Here is a 17512-nt window from a genome sequence, read left to right as displayed (position 1 = left end):
GGAAATGTATATTATCTTTCTGTCATTAAAGGTTTGGGGTCCTTGACAAAACTGTGCCTGCCTGATGGTCTTTCACAAACACCTATTGGGAAACAGATTATATTCCAAAAAGACTTCTCCAAAAAAACCACTGAACATTGGCAAACTTAAGAATCCACATGCTTTTGCAAACTTCAAATACCAATTACCTCAACAATAACAATAAACATATTTTTTGCTTTATTCCCTTATACTGGGTTGAATAGTGTCCCTCCAAAATTCATGTCCACCTGGTACTTCAGAATGTGCCCTTATTTGGAAAGAGGGTCTTTGCAAATGTTATTAGTTAAGATGAAGTTACACTGAAAAAAAAAGGCGGGGGGGGGGGCGGTGCCTGGGTGGCTCAATCGCTAAGCATCTGCCTTTTGGCTCAGGTCATGATTCCAGGGTCCTAGGATCAAGATCAAGTCCCGCATCGGGCTCCCTGCTCAGTGGGGAGTCTGCTTCTCCCTCTCCCGCTCCTCCTGCTTGTGTTCTCTCTCTCACTGTCTCTCTCTCTCTCTGTCAAATAAATAAATTAAATCTTAAAAAAAGAAAAAAAGATGACGTTACACTGGCTTAGGATGGTCCTAAATCCAATGACTAGTGTCTTTATAGAAGAGAAAGGAGAAGGAGATTCAGACTCAGACATACACACAGAGAAGCTGATCATGTGAAGAGGGACACAGAGATTGGACTCAAGCTGCTACAAGTCAGGGAAAACCAGAGACCAGCAGAAGCTGGAACAGCTAAGGAACAATTCTCCCCTAGAGCCTTCAGATGGAACATGGATGGCCCTGCTGATGCCTTGATTTTGGACTTCTGGCCTCTGGACTTCTGGCTGTGAGAGAATAAATTTCTGCTGTTTCAACCTACCTGGCTTGTGGTCACTTATCAGAGCATCCCTAGGAAACTCATACATCTTCTTCTCTCAATTTTTTTATCATAAACTAACAATTCACAGATTTGTACACTTACACCTAGGTCATGATTGTCCCTGCATTTGTTTGAGACACAAACTTATTACAAATATACATTGTTTCCTCTTACATGATTGAGATTAAATAATTCCATATAGTTACTTAGTCTTAAGGCTATTTTACTTGATGAATATGCAAGTGCTCTTGAAAAAGTTAAGTAAGTTTTATTATCTAAACCTAAGTATATGTATATTTTACTTTAGTTTTTACTTTTGGAGGGTAAAAAAGGAGCGGGGGAGTAGGGGTGAGGGTGGGGGTAGTTCCCTTCTTGACTTGTCCAAGGATACTGAGCTCAGTGTGAGAAAAACAGGAGGTTATTAGAGCTCTTATGAGCAATTTTCCTATACTTATTCTTCCAAGTCTACTCATTTAAGATGTTGCTTGTTGAAACATGAGTAGAACATAGCTCTCCAAAAACAACTTGCAATTCAACAAATTAAAAATTAAAACAAAAGGAGAGAGGTGATGGGTGGAATGTGTAATGAGCTGGAAACTTGGTAAATCTCCATCACTTTTCTTCCTGCCCATTCTTGTTGCTGGCACTGTGCTTTATATAGCCACCCCAGGCACAGGCTGATGTCCACGGAAAAGCCAGTAAACCATCTCTGACAGAGGTTATCCAAAGGGCAGCTGGCTCATAATGCAATGCTGCCTATGAAAACATTTCAGCCAGAGCTAGCGGTGTAGACAGATGATTATAAAATCATGCTGATATGCTCATGGGACTATGGTAGGATAACAGATAGTATCTACCTGTCTTGCCCTCCTTATCTTCATCCCTAATGGGGAGATCTCTTTTAGCATAACAACATATTCAACTTAAAAGAGACAACCAAATTGAGCAAGAAAATGGTATTATTGTCTCACAGGTAATCCACTTTGAAAAAGGTCAGAGTTCAAAGCACAACCTGACTTGCTGATGTGGTATCAAGGGGCCACAGCTTGAATGGACTGGGCAGCTAAAGCTCAGGAAGTGATAGTTAAGTGGAACAGAGATGAAGAGAAGGAATGAAGGGAAGAACCAAGGGAGAGGAGACTTCTGGGAAATAATTTACCCCCCTTCTGCAATCCTGATTTCTTATGGAAACTAAGATGTGTGTGGCCATGCTCTGTCAGCCATAATTGACCAGTTCAGGAATGGGCGCCCAACCCATCAATCTTTCCCTGGGACTTGAAAACTATGAAAAAGAACTTAATACCTTCTGGAAGCTGGACACTGTGAAAGAAGTCAGTGTGTAGTGAGATCCAATAAAGTTGGTGCACAAAAAAGTTCCAAAGACAAGATGGTCTCTGCAGGGTTTGAATACTTAAGTTGTTCCTGAACCCAGCTGCATCTCTGCCATTCTCTGGCTTACTTGTTCAATCTTTCCTCTTATTTCATGAGTCAATTCCTTTCTATTTCCAAAACTAGTATAAGTTGGGTTTCTGTTATTTGCAACCAAGATTCCTGATTAAGAATCAAACACAAGTAAATATATATCATCAATTCATCAATTCTGTGTGTGCATTTATACATGTGGTATCTGAAATTGTCTTCTTTTTTCTCTTAGGAACTTTTTGCTACATAAAACTATTTTGTTTTAATTTTACTCTTTCATTTTATTTATAGTTCTTAATTGGATCTGGGTACATTAATAACAAAGTTCCTTCTATCAATGTCCTCAAAAAGCAAATGAGAAATATAATCACCCCCTATAAAACACACAAGTGTCTCTCTCCTTTGCTTACTGATTCCTGATATATTCCACATAGGTATTTAGTATTAAGCCTGGCTTATTTTGAGAGTTTTTTTTTTTTTTTTTAAGACTTGTTTATGTGTGACCAGGAAAGTCCCAGGGAAGGGGGATATTAATTCTCTAAGTCATAGCTCCGGTTTTAATGTTTTTTGATATTCTTCCAGGGAATATCACCTCTGTGACTCCCAGCCATACAAACGAGTATGCCACCAGCATGGTAAAGCAGTCAACTACTCCATGTTCATCAGTCTCAAGGACTGGGACAGTCACCATCTTGACACCCATAACAACATTTAAAATGGCAACACCGGGGGTTTCAACAAAAAGGACTTCCCTCACCTCAGTTTCACAAAACATACCCCAGAAGCCATTGATGATGACCATGACCACAACCCTCAACAGTTTAGTGACATCTGCTGCTTCATCAATAACAAGTATGTATCATCTTCTTTTTTTATAAGAATGAAGGGGGGGAATCGGAGGGGGAGACAAACCATGAAAGACTATGGACTCTGAGAAACAAACTGAGGGTTCTAGAGGGGAGGGGGGTGGGGGGATGGGTTAGCCTGGTGATGGGTATTAAGGAGGGCATGTACTGCATGGAGCACGGGGTGTTATATGCAAACAACGAATCATGGAACACTACATCAAAAACTAATGATGTAATGTATGGTGATTAACATAACATAATAATAATTAAAAAAAAATAACAAGTATGTATCAGAACTGACCCATGTTTCCTATGCTGAACATAGTTGTGAAATGCTACAGGTATGTCATTGTGCCATTCTGCAAAAATAGAAATGTAGATGATGACGTCATGTTAAATAAGTTAGTGGTATAGATCCTGGTATTCTTGTTCCTGTAGAAAATGAGTGTCCAACTTAATCAGGCCGAATAATGACTGTGAATAAGTGAGGTGTCTTACCAGGGAATTGTCCTTCAACGTGGTGTGAAGATGTGTCATGCCTTTAATTCCTGGGCCCTCATTAGAGAATAGAATTAGGCAGCATCAGTCTACCTGATTTCTAAACCAAATGGCTAACTTTGGTTTTCATTCGTTTGTGCCATAAAGATATTTTCAAATGGTATTCCAATCCACATGTGCAGTATCAGGGTCATTGCTCTTCTTTTTTTTTGCATTTGTTCAAAATAGAATGCCCGTGAAACCATAAATTCTGAACCTCACAATTTTCTTAACTTATTCAAAGTGCAGTTCAACTTAAAAGCTAGTGATTACATTTATCAGAAGAGCGGACTTTCTGGGTTTTTTTCTGTGTATTTTTATGTGTTTCTACTCTATATTTTTATTACTACAATGCATGTTTTGAAATCAACTGTAATGTCTCAAGAGCTCTGGATGCGATAACACCAAAGCAGGTTCAACTCCCAATTTATTCAAAAGGAGAAATTTCAGTGAGAACAGTTTACTCAGATTGGATCTGGTTGCGAGATTACAGCTGTGTTGCCCAGACTTATTGTTAAGGCATGAACTCTTAAGAGGACTAATAAGGAAAAAAAAATTCCCCAAATCGTGCTGCCTCTGAGGTTGTGGTAGAGGATCCAACTCCAGCACCACAAACACCTTCAGATCCTGGGGTTGAAGCCCCAGGGCGAGGCAGGAGGGATCCACTGGAGGAAGGAGAGCCAGCAGTCATGGACACAAAGCAGGCTGGGGAGCATTTCTACCCAGAGACTCTCTCCTCCTCCATTCAGCGCTCTTATGTAGAAATTCAGAGTCTTAGCTTATTATAATGTTATTTAAAAAGCATGTTTTTGTTTTGTTTTGTTTTCGTCTAGTCACAGCAACTATTAATTCTCAAGAAAATATATAGTTTCAAAATTTGATATTGGCAGCTTTGTTGGTATTGTATTAATACTGGGAGTTTTGTCGATTCTTGACATTGGAGGCAAAATGTATTATTCAAGAAGAACTATGTGAGTTTTGATTGGTCAGGACATTGTTATTTCTGTATTTCCTTAAATGTCATGACAAAATACCAGAATGGGGCCATAGATTTATGAGTTACATTCCTATTAATCCTCTATGCCCAAAGTAAATTGTTGAAAAACGTGAACGCCTCACGAATTTGCGTGTCATCCTTGTGCGGGGGGCCATGCTCATCTGCTCTGTATCATTCCCATTTTCGTATATGTGCTGCCGAAGCGAGCACTATTAAGACTGTTTTACTTGATGAATATGCAAGTGCCCTTGAGAGACTTAAAATATTATGATTTACAGTCATCGATTTCTGAATGTGAAGTAATTAGGCTCTTTTGCCAAACACCTCAAGAATATAAACACAAACAAAGCAGAAAATTGCCTTTGAGAAAGTTTGTAACAGCATTCTTGTGTCTATTGTTCTTTGAATTTTTAATAGATTATTCATGAACTCTAAGGTAGCTGTTAGCCCTATATTAACAAATATTAACGTTCAGTTAACTGAGATATTCAATAAACTAGGGGTCACCTAGCTCCTCTAAGAAATGTTAAATTAATACCTATATGGCCAGCAAGGAGTGGTGAAAGATCTGGAGGTCAGGAGATCGAGTTCCCTTCTTGGTTGTGCCACTGAACAGCCGTGTGACACGACTGTGAGCGAGTCACAGCGCACTAGCTTTCTCCCGATCAGACTCTAATGCTCTAGTCTGTGTATAGACTAGATGAAAATAATAACGAATTTATATTTATATCTATATCTATTCATTTAATCCTCAAAACAACCTGATGAACTTAAGTAATAGAATTGTCACATATTTTATAAATGCAGAAAATAATGCCCATGTAAGTTAAGAACCTGCCCAAGTGTCAGAGCCCGGATTTGACTACCGGTGACCCGGATCAGGAATTGGTGCTCCTAACCACCACACTGATATATTCGTAACTTTAATGGCAGGGGAGTAAATGAGACAGGGTCAGTGCTCTACCAAGGTCACTTCAGGGTCACTTAACCTTTTCTGTGTACCTATCACTCAGATTCTGGGGGCCTTACTTCTCATCACTTGCATCTGTGGCTTTCCTCAAAGGCCTGATCTTGGGCTCACTTTGCAGGGAGCAAGAAATGCCTGAAAATGTACATTACTCTGAGGAAGGTGGTATGAATGTCCAGTAGCTTTGAGTCAGATGGGACCAACTCTAAACAAAATTTATGTTTTCCCTGGGTGCTATGGACTGAATATTTGTATCCTCCTCAAATTCATATATGGATACTCTAACCCCCAAGGTGATGATTTTGGAAGGTGGGGCCTTTGGAGGACAATTAAGTCATGGGGGCAGATCTCTCATGAATGGGATCAGTGTCCTTATAAAAGAGACCCCATAGAGTTCCCTTGCCCCTCTCACCATTTAAGGACCCAAGATGAGAAGATGGTCATCCATGTGGAAGTGGATCTCACCAGACACCGAATCTGCTGGCACCTTGATCTTGGACTCCAGAGCTGTGAGAAATAAGTTTCTGTTGTTTATAAGCCACCCAGGCTATAGTATTCTGTTAGAGCACCCCAAGTGGACTAAGACCATGGGGTGAGGTTAACACTCAAAGTACAATACAGTAACACCCTTTTTTGGTCTTTTCCCGTCCTTAGCCTTACTCTCCCACCTCGTGTTCTTTCCTGGCACTTCCTTAATCAGTCACAAGCACATAAATCCTTGTTTCAAGAGACTGCATCTGAGAGCCAATGCAGCATAACGGTAGAGCATTTTTTGGACCCCATTGTTGGGGGTTTGAATCTAATGTTGGGGATTTAAATCTTGCTCCATTATTTTCTTATTTATTTATTGACTTATTTATTTATATTGAAGTATATTTGACATCTAACACTGTGTAAATTTCAGGTGTACAACATATGGATTTGACACTTTTATATATTGTAATATGATTGTCATTATTATGAACATGCTAGAAGACCAGGTCTTTTCTACCAGGGTCCTGAATTTTTTAGCCACACCATTTGGCTAAGAATGATTCCCACTTCCCTTGAGGGGCCTAAACCCATCGATGTGATCCCATCCTTGAAATGAACTTAAGTTGGTCAAATCACAGGGACTTTTACATAGTGGCTGACAGAAGAGCTATCCATCCGAAGCATGAAAGAGAAAGTGCTACTTCAGGAGTTTGGGCTGCTATTTTTCTACCATAAGCGAAAAGAGCCTAAGGATGAGGACCACACAACGTTAAGGACAAACCTCAAAATGAAGCTTAGCTCTTGAAACATAACTCTCTGGACTAAGGGATTTGCTTAAAATAAACCCAAGCAACATTCAGTTGAAATAAAAATGAGTTCGATGCTGGACTCATTTAGGACAATTGTTATTATCAAGGACAATTGTTTTCTTCAGCCACTTTTTGTCTTTCCCCTCTTTAGACCAGGAACACTGAGATGACTACCCAGATCTGGATGAAGTCAGAAGCTCTGTTAATTCAGACTTCTGAAAAACACAAAAAGAAGTTCCCCAAATAATTAGTAGTTGAGTTATATAATGTGTTTGAAAACCACATTTTTTTCATGAGAACACTGAATATTTAGAACATGCTGAAGCAGTATGACTCATCCTAATTTATCTTCCTCATCGTCAAAATGTTTTTCAAGTTACTGTGTAGGCACAGCATCCACTCTGGTCCACACTTCCATACACCCCACCTGGATTACACCAGGAGCCACCTACTTGTCTTCTTGGATGCTTAGGAGGCTGCTTTCTGGACAATGCTCCCTCTCCCAACTAATCTTCCCAGGTCACTTTTCATCTTGTTAATCTAACTGATAATTGGCAATGGCTCCACACCACCTATCCTGTAGCTGATGAAGTCCACACTTCTATTTCTGACATTCAGGATCTTATGTGGTTTGCTGCACATGAACTACACGGTCCTATATGCATGAATACCCAACCACAGGAATCCCTCCCTACACGACACCAGGTCCTTCTTCCCTCCATGGTTTCGTTCAGGGTTTATTCCATCCAATATGTCCACCTAGCCGCTCTTGGAAGTCCAGGTTTTGGGGCACCTGGATGGCTCAGTTGGTTAAGCATCTGCCTTCGGCTCAGGCCATGATCCCAGGGTCCTGGGATTGAGCCCCACATCAGGCTCCCTGCTCAGCAGGGAGTCTGCTTTTCCCTCTCCTCGTCCCCCTTGTGCTGGTGTTCTCTCTCTCTAATAAACAAATAAAATTAAAAAAAAAAGAAATTCCAGGTTTTTCCCCCCTGGATGCCTTTTCTGATTATTTTGGCACACATTTGCCTTGTTTCTCTAAGCTTCTTTCAGGAGGCAGAGCTATGTGGTAGCATAAGCCAAAGACTTGGTTTGGAATTCAACATCTGGCACTTAATAGCTGTGTGACCTGAGACAAATTGCTTAACTTTACTGAAACTCAGTTTTCTTATTTACAAAATGAAAATACAAATCAACTTTTTTTTAGTTCACTGTAAAAAGTAAAGGAGAAAATGTGTCTAGCATATCATAATTTGTATCAAGCAATTGAAAACTATACTCAGTTCTGTACAACTGAGCACATATATCTTTTTTTAATTGGATGAAATTATTGCATACATAAGAGTTTTTCTCCTTCGTTGGAGTAGCAACTCACTGTTCTGCCACTTGTTGACAATTCATTATGCGGAAGAGACTTCTTCAAGGCCTTTATTATTTGTTGTAGTTATTTGTTGTAATTAAAATATAACATCAAAATAAATCTTGCTAGCTCTTTTTTAGTATGCTATTGCTTACATCTTTATAGGTAGGAGCTGTTTTTAAATGGCAAATGGAATTGATTTTCAGGTTAATCTGCATTTCAAACCCTGACAATTCATGGAATTGAAAATTCATATAAAGTAGGTACGATTTTCTGTTTCACACTGCAGAATATGGTTCAGAGAACTTTCCCCCACAGTTTTATTAGTCAACACATGCCTTTCAATGCAGCAACATGTATATCAAAGGTGTGAGTATATATGGATTTCTGTCAGTCTGATTTAGAGCAGAGAGACACACATGGATCAAGACGTTTTATGGAGCATAAGAATGCAGGAAGGGGGAACTTCTCATAGGAACAGAGTTCGACATCCCAGGACAACAAGGGAGACAGACTTATGCAATAAAATACATAGACACTACAACTTTATTTTCTGTGACCCATCTCTTATCCTGGAGAAGTGTATTAAAGGTTAATAGAGGAAAGAATCAGAAGCAGCACTCAGCTGAGCAAGGATAAGTAAACATTAAATTACCAAAACAATGACGAAAATCATTGCAAGTAAAGGGCTAGATCCTTTAACGTAGTGAGAAGGCAGCCAGGACTACTGAGTCAAGAGACGAGAGGTCAGAGTAAAACCGGTTACCTTGCTGGCACCTTGATCTTAGACTTCTCAGCCTCCAGAACTATGAGTCACAAACTTCTGTGGTTTAAGGCATCTAGTCTACAGAATTCTGTTACGGCCACCCAAGCAGACTAATACGGAGAGTTCTTAAATGGCATAAAGCTGAAAATAATTTAATGTTGTTCTTTATTCAATTATATTAAATTTAGACAATGGACTACCACACAGTCATAAAATAATAAGATAGTTCTATACATACTGTAGTGGAACATTTCCAGGACATACAATTAAATGTAAAAAGCAAGTGTCAAAATATATAAGGTAATCCCATTGAGGTCTACAAATAAAAGCAAGAAAAACTACGTGTGTGTGTGTGTGTGTGTGTGTATAAAGAGAGAGGGATGAAAATATACACAGAAGCAGACATAAAGGGATATGATTGCATACATATAGAAAATTTCAGAAAAATATAAGAAAATATTAATTTGGTTTATAGGAAGTAGAATGTGAATGGTAGAAGTTAGAACTTTTTGTTTTTCACTTCATGTCCTTCTGCATTTGAATTTTTACAGTGAACAAATATTAATTTTATAACATGTGTTTTATTTATTTATTTTTTAAAGATTTTATTTATTTGTCAGAGAGAGAGAGAAAGCACAAGCAGGGGGAGTGGCAGGCAGAGGGAGAAGCAGGCTTCCTGCTGAGCAAGTAGCCCGATGCAGGGCTCGATCCCAGGACCCTGGGATCATGACCTGAGCTGAAGGCAGACGCTTAACCAACCGAGCCACCCATGTGTCCCAATATAACATGTGTTTTAAATTCTGGTTTCGTCACTTCCTAGCTGAATGTCCCTGAGAAGTCAATTAATATCTGAGTCTCTATCTCCTACCCCACAAGGTGATCGTGACAATTACATGAGACCTTGGGAAACCCCTCAGAGGGCATGGTATATACAAAGCATTCATCAAATGTTAGTTTTCATACTTCCCATGCATAATCTATCTACGATATTACATATGTATGATATATATGCCATGCTATTATACTTAATTATATAATCCAAAGTCTCTAAAAACCCTCAAAATTGTTTATTTCCCTACACAAGGCAAAATAATCTATTTCCTCTCATAATGTTTTAAATTAAAATTTGTTATTTAGAGACAACATGTTGATCCTCTGAAAACCCAATCATATCTTCTGAGTTTTTAGGCTCTTAGAAAAACTAATAGTCTTCTATCCCAAACCTGTTGTCCAGACTTCACAGCCCAGCGGCAGATGTCGTGTATGTGGCTCACCCCTGAGCAGGCACAGCTCCTGCTGGGAGGGTCCCAGCAAAGGCACTGAGACCTTCCTTGGTTCTGCATCAAACGTTTTCTGTCTCTCTGGGTTGTTTTTCCTTTTTGGTCTCCTTTGAAGTAACAGTTGCTAGTCTGCTTTTTGTTGTTGTTGTTATTGTTGTTGTTGTGCATGTTTTTTTTTCTTTTACAGTTTAAAGGCCTAATAATTCCATCCATGAAAGGACAGAATTCAATTACTAACAGATGATCCTCATGATAAAATGCCACAACCCCAAATTAGAAGAAAGAAAAACAACTCAGTTTTTCATTTACTCCAATACAACTTACATATAAAAAAAACCAATTTAATGGTGTATATTTTAAAACTAACTTTTAAAAACTTGTCTTCACATCCTGAAAGGTCTAGTACTTGTATTTATATATAATTTATCATAATAATTTTGGCAGTTTTAAATAAAGTATATTATTTTTGCATTTATTTTTTCTTAATTTAAGGATTATATTTCCTGAAGAAATTTAATAAATGAGTCATCTTTTTTTTCTTCTAAGAGTAGGGAAATAATCATTGAAAGACATTTTTTATTCCTTCAGGCAGTTTAAAGATTAGATCTAACTGGAGGCAAAACAAATTAATAACACTGCCTCATGCAGAGTTCTGTGTTGGCTTTTATCCAGAGGTCTAGAATCCATTGCTCTTTAAATTTAAGTTAAACTCAAATGTAAAGTATATTCTGTTTTATCTTATAATGAAAGGAGAAACTGATGTTAAGTGTTTTTCTCTAAGATATAAAATACTGTTGCTTTAGAACTGATAATAAGTGCAGGTCTTCAAATCATGTTATTGAATCTTGGCCCTCTCTATGAAGCGTCTACAAGTAGCACAGCAGAACTGTTCAGTTCGGCCCTTAAATTAGATACACAATCCACAGTGCCACACATTCAAAGTTCACTTGTCTGCGGGATAAGATGGATTTTCTGAGCATTGTTTACAGCTCACCATCATTGACCTGAGTCTAGAGTCAAGTCATTAATCCAACAAACACTCACTATGCACCACTCTCAGGAATTGTGGCCAGGGCTGAAAACCCAGGGATGAGCAGGGCACAGCGGGGAGGGGGCCTACGTTCTCCGGTCAGGCAAAAAGACGAGTCCCATAGAAAACACGTAGGTTCTATGGCATCAATAATAGCTACCACTTGTGCCTAGTTACCTGTACCAGACCCATTACACATAGTATCACATTTCATTTCATTTCATTTCATCTTCATGCAATCTGGAGGTAGGTGTGACTGTCTTTGTTTGACAGACAAGGAAACTGAGGTACAGTTCAGTAAACTGAGCAGACTGACACAGCTGCTGTGTAGCAGGGCTGGGCTGCACCCAGGGCTGGCCATTCAGTCCCATTCTCCGGGTGACTGTGTTTGCTCCTTTCTGACCTCAACAGGCTGCAGTGGGGGTGTGAAACGGGAGGCAGGGTTAGAAAAGGAATTGAAATTGGCTCAAAATAATTTTGTACTTTCATGTTACAGTATGTTTCAAAAAGCCATTTGATTATTTATTTGTTTGTTTTCTTAAGATTTATTTATTTATTTGAGAGAGAGAGAGAGAGCATGAGCGGTGGGGGTGGGGAGAGGGAGAGAAAGAAAATCCTCAAGCAGACTCCCCGCTGAGCACGGAGCCCAAGGATGGGGGCTCGATCCCAGGACCCTGAGATCATGACCTGAGCTGAAATCAAGAGTCGGGTGCTTAACTGACTGAACTACCCAGGTGCCCCAAAGAGCCATTTGATCTTTTAAATCAAGTTTTACCCTCTGGTTATGAAAAGGATGATTAAAAAAAAAAAATGAAAAAGGCTACCTATGCTTGACCTCACACAGTGTTATTAACCATCACTACAATTACAAAAGAGAGTCTTTTGTACTTCAAGAAACTTAAGCAAAGAAATGAATACCAGTGGATGGCTTTTATAATTCCGGCTCCTCTCTTGTTTTCTATGTGTTTAAACATGAGACCTCCATAAAAAGAAGTGCTCATTTTTAGGGCAATTCCATGAAAAGAAGACAACAAACCGAAGCATGCTCAGGCTAGGACTTGAGTTAAACACCGGTCTTCTGTGGGTGAATCTCCACTCTAGGTGGATAACCCCTACTCCACGAAGGCTCTGCTTAGCTTAGTAAACAGGTTCACACTGAATTCACCTTCTCAAAGCTCTTAAGTCTGCTGCCTTCCAGCTATTTAAATAAATAAGTCTCCTCAAGATGTAAGTTTCTGGAAAGCAAAGCCACTCTTTTATTCATCTTTGAGGTTATTTGTTTGTTTGCTTACTGTAGAAAGTTTATACAGAGAGAAAATAATATAACATTATTTGTATAAAAACCATCCAGAATTCGTTAACATCTTGTCCTTTCTACTTCACTAGTCATCTTTGCCCCACTTGATCCAGCACATATCTCTGTTCCCATTAGATACTCATGGTGACCTGAATTGCCAAACTGACCATCAAGGTGCATGCCAAGTACAAACTCAGGTTGTTAGTCTTAACAGGTCTGATGCGCCTTTTTTCCTAAATATGTTAGCCAACTCCTTTAAATAAAACCTAAAATAACTTTTGCAATTAATGCTTCTTATCAGAGTTTAAATATTCTCAGGTCTGTAGTTACAGAAATCACATTAAAATGGATCTATTTATGAAGGAAACATAAAAAGCATGGGTGATTTATTCCACATTTTTCTCAATCAGATAAAAGCCACACTCCATTTAAATGTCATAATTTACAACCAGCATAGATATTCAAAGAGAATTTTGCAAGTTTCAGAAATGTGGCCAACCTCTTTTCTTGGCAGTTGAAAGAAGAAACCTAAAAAGGACCCGATAAATTGAGTTATAATAATAGTTCCAAAAGAGAACTCATCATCTTCTCTCCCCCATGAACCATCACTTCTTTCAGATTTGTTTAAAAATCCTAACCCCTAACATCAAGCAAGTTGGGAGGGTTTCAATTTCTACCTCCACAGCCACCCTCGGGAGCATTCTCTCCTTATTTCCAAGGCCACTTTCCCAATTGAGGCTGCTTTTCCCTCTCACATACTTTGTCCTAACATATCCAGACTAAATTCCTGGCTCTAACCCTCTGTATTCTAAAATCTCTATGACAAATCATACCATTTGTCCAATCGAAACCCAATAGTCCCCCTTGGCCTCAAGAGAAGCTCCCTTCTTGGCTTACAATTCATGCTCTCTGTGGTCGTATCACGAGATCTCCAAACATTACCAGGAATACCTGTTCTCTGTGGCTTTGGTCATGGCATTCCAGCCTTCTCATCCTGAATCTGGCAAAACTGAATTGTATTCATCAGAACTTGAGCTTCTAGTAGGAGAACTAAGTGTTCAGAACACCTCTCAGTTGGAAGACATCTGGATTCCCAAAACTTAAAACAAATGTGTCTTGAAATGTATTGATAAGCTCAGTAAGAAATTAAGGAGGATTTCCCAAAGGTAAAAGAAAAAGAATATAAAGTCGAAATCAGAGTGATAAAAACAGAAACTAAGGCTCCTGTGGGAACATATGTCATACTATGATCCTAGAGTCTCAAGGAACAATGGTAACAGGATAGGATAATCAAATGATGCGGGACCGAACTTGACATATACCTCTCCCCCCGCACCCTTCATTTAAACATAGAATCTAAACCCTGTAAGCTCATACTAATCCAGTAAAATGGTGGACTAGAAAAAATCTAACTACTAACAAAGGCAGCCAATGAAAAAACTTGTCTGTCTCTGCTACAGTTCTGGATGATTATGGACCAAATGTTTTTGCATGCCCCCCTCCTCAAATTTATATGTTGAACCTTAACTTCTAATGAGATGGTACTTGAAGATGGGGTCTTTGGGAGGTAATTAGGGTTGGTTGAGGTCATGAGGGTGAGGCGCTCATGATGGGTTTAATGCCCTCATAAAAGACACCAGAGAGCTTGCTGTCCTCCCCCTCCTTACCCCATGCTTACACAAGGAAGAGGTCATATGGGCCCACAGTGAAATGGTAGCTGTCTACATGCCCAGAGAAGAGGCCTCAGAATGAAACCTACCTGCCAGTACCTTGATCTTGGCCTCCACAACTGTGAGAAATAAATTTCTGTTGTTTACCTGTCTATGGTATTTTGTTATGGTAGCCTGAGCTGACTAAGACATGGGTAGAAGAAAATAATAACAATATTCTCCCCTGGAGATGTGTAAACAGATGTCCACCCTCATAGGACAGTAGGATTCCAATTTATAGTCCTGTATGGTTGGGGAAATTCCAAACCAAGAAAATAAAGGATCCCTCATGGGTTGCCATCCCCTGGTGCTGACAAAAGCAAATACAAATAGAATAATTCCTGGAGGGAGCATTCCCTCATCCACTACCTTGTGATTTCCATGGATTACATTAACTTGGCAAAACTTAACAAACACTTGGGGAAACAAACTATCCACAACACATTTAGATTCCCAAGGACTTGAGTCATTGGAATTATTAAGCATAAAATAGAAAATAACTATGTATATTTCATTTTTTAAAATGTTATTTAGTATATTTAAATGTTTTAAAAAATAAAAGATGGACTTGGAAAGATGAGGAAGAAAAAGATTGAATCAGCGTATTTGAAAAAGGAACAAAATAGAATTTCTAGAAATAAACAAATAATTGAAATTTAAAACTCTATGGATGAGTTAAATAACATATTAAAAAACAAAAAAGAAGCAATTTAAGGAAGAATTACTGAATGTGAAAATATCATTCTGACCTCAAACTTCTCCAAGACCACATTTCTTTCACTTTTATTAAGGCATAATTTGACATACACTAAGCTGCATACATTTAAAGTATAAAATTTATTAAGTTTTGACCTATGGACATACTCATAAAACCATCACCACAATTGAGATAATGCATATACTATTATCCCCAAAAGTTTCCGCATACTCCTTGGCAATCCCTCATTGTCTTCCCTCGTTGCTTCATTCTCATCCCCGGACAGTGCTCAACAGCTTCATGTCATTATAGATGACTTGCATTTTTTGGAATTTTATGAAAATTAAAATCATATTATATCTACTCATTTTTTCCTGGCTTCTTTCACTCAGCATAATTATTTTCAGATTAATCTATGTTGGTTTTATGTACCAATAGTTCATTCTTTTTAATTGTGGAGTAGTGTTCCATTGTATTTATGTACCACAATTTGTTTATCCATTCACTTATTAATACACATTTAGATTGTTTCTATTTCTTGGCTGTTATAAAGAAAGCTGCTATGAACACTCTTTTACGAGTCTTTGTATGGCCATATGTTTCATTACTCTTAGCTACTTAGCTAATAATAGCAGAATAGCCAGAATCTATGATAATGTATGTTTAATGATTTAAGAAACTGCCAATGATTTTTCAAAGTGGTTGTACCACTTTCTATGCCCATCTGCAGTATATTAGAGCTCCAGTTACTCCCCATCTTTCCAACTCTTTAATTTTCATATGATGATTCATATAGGTAGTATCCCAGTGTGGTTTTATTTTGCAGTTTCTTAAGAAGGAATGATGTTGAGCATTGTCTCTAGGCAGTGGACATCACGCAGAGAAGGAGAGTGATCTCTGGTCACTCAAGGTCAGTCCTATGATTTCCTCAGATGACTGTACAGAGAGAGTTTCTAAGCTATTGCACAGAAAAGTGAAACTCAGGCAGAACCCAGCGTTCTCCTTGAGTTGAGGACATCAAATTGGAATTCCAAGGAGGCCAAGTAGGTTACAGTTGACAGAATATAACATGGGAGAGGAAAGATACGCACAGAGAGATAACTCGGGACATCTACATAAGGTCCACCTCAAGTACGTTACTGAGCACTGATCCTCTTATATAGGTAAAAATCACCCTAAAAAATCCTACCCAAGACCAGGTGAAAATTATTCTAAAAGATTAGATGAAACAATGACAGAAATATCACAGTGCAGAGAATAGAGCCTTTCCCCAGTAGGGTGGAAAATCTTGTCATTCACACAGCATTAGGTACAGTACTCAGAAGGGTTTGCCTTGCAGTGGGTAAAATGAGTATCTAACAAAGCTTAAAAATAAGACCCAAAAGGCCTGATTTCAAGTAACTTAACTACATCCCAGAACAAAGCTCAAAAATATTTCTAGAAATACAGACATATCCAGCATCAATAAAGTAAATTAAAAATGTCTGGCATCCAATCAAATGTTACTAGTCATACAAAGAACCAGAAAAATAAAACCCATAATGACAAAACTCAAACCAAACTAAACAGAACTCATGCAAATAATAGAAATAGTAGACAGGGACATTAAAAGAGGTATTTTAACTGTATTTCATACGTTCCAGAAGATAGATCAAAGACTGAATATGTTAAGTAGAGACATGCTAGAGAAGATATTTTTTAAATACTCAAATCTGACTTTCAGAGTAAAACTACAATGACTGAGGTGAAAAATACAGTGTATAGTATTAAGAGCAGAGTAGATAATAAAAAAGCAAAGATTGGCAAATTTGAAGATAGAGTAATAAAACTATCCAAAATAAAAACAGACTAAGAAAATAAATTTTAAGTGAGTTGTGGGACAACTAGAAACAGCCTGATATACTGACAATTGGAGTCACGGTATGAGGGGAGTGACAGAAAAGCCTATAACTAACAGCTTACGTAATGATGGAAGACTGAATACTTTCACCCTAAGGGAAGGAACAAACAAGGAATCCACTCTCGCCATTTCTATTCAACATTACAGTGGAAGTTTTATATAGTGCAATACAGATGAAATTTTTATTTATTTATTTATTTATTATTTTTAAAGATTTTATTTATTTGAGAGAGAAAGTGAGAGAGAGAGAGCACAAGGTGGGGAGCGGAGGCAGATGAAGAAACAGACTCTCCCACTGAGTGGGGAGCCCAACGCAGGGCTTGATCCCAGGACTCCAGGATCATGACCTGAGCCGAAGGCAGATGCTTAACTGACTGAACCCCCCAGGCGCCCCCAGACGAAATTTTTACAAAGAAAGAAGAAAAGGCATCAGATCAGAAAGGAAGAAGTAAAACTGTCTTTATTCTGAAACGGCATGATGATGCATGTAGAAAATCCAACGGAATTCTAACAATTCAGCTAGAACTA

The 17512-nt window shown here is 38.5% G+C and overlaps 1 protein-coding gene and 1 non-coding gene across 2 annotated transcripts in view; both read right to left on the bottom strand.

The window, feature by feature from the left end:
- MOXD1 (monooxygenase DBH like 1) overlaps nt 1–17512 on the bottom strand; it is an 87272-nt gene that overhangs the window by 27823 nt on the left and 41937 nt on the right. The window lies entirely within an intron of this gene.
- LOC118553747 (U6 spliceosomal RNA) lies at nt 4801–4908 on the bottom strand. The gene has a single exon (XR_004926188.1). It is a non-coding gene; the product is annotated as a U6 spliceosomal RNA (small nuclear RNA).

Source organism: Halichoerus grypus, chromosome 9 (genome assembly GCF_964656455.1).
Source record: "Halichoerus grypus chromosome 9, mHalGry1.hap1.1, whole genome shotgun sequence".
In the NCBI taxonomy this organism is placed as follows: Eukaryota; Metazoa; Chordata; class Mammalia; order Carnivora; family Phocidae; genus Halichoerus; species Halichoerus grypus.
The sequence above is the reverse complement of the archived record's forward strand: the minus strand, read 5'-3'. Positions and strand labels throughout refer to the sequence as shown.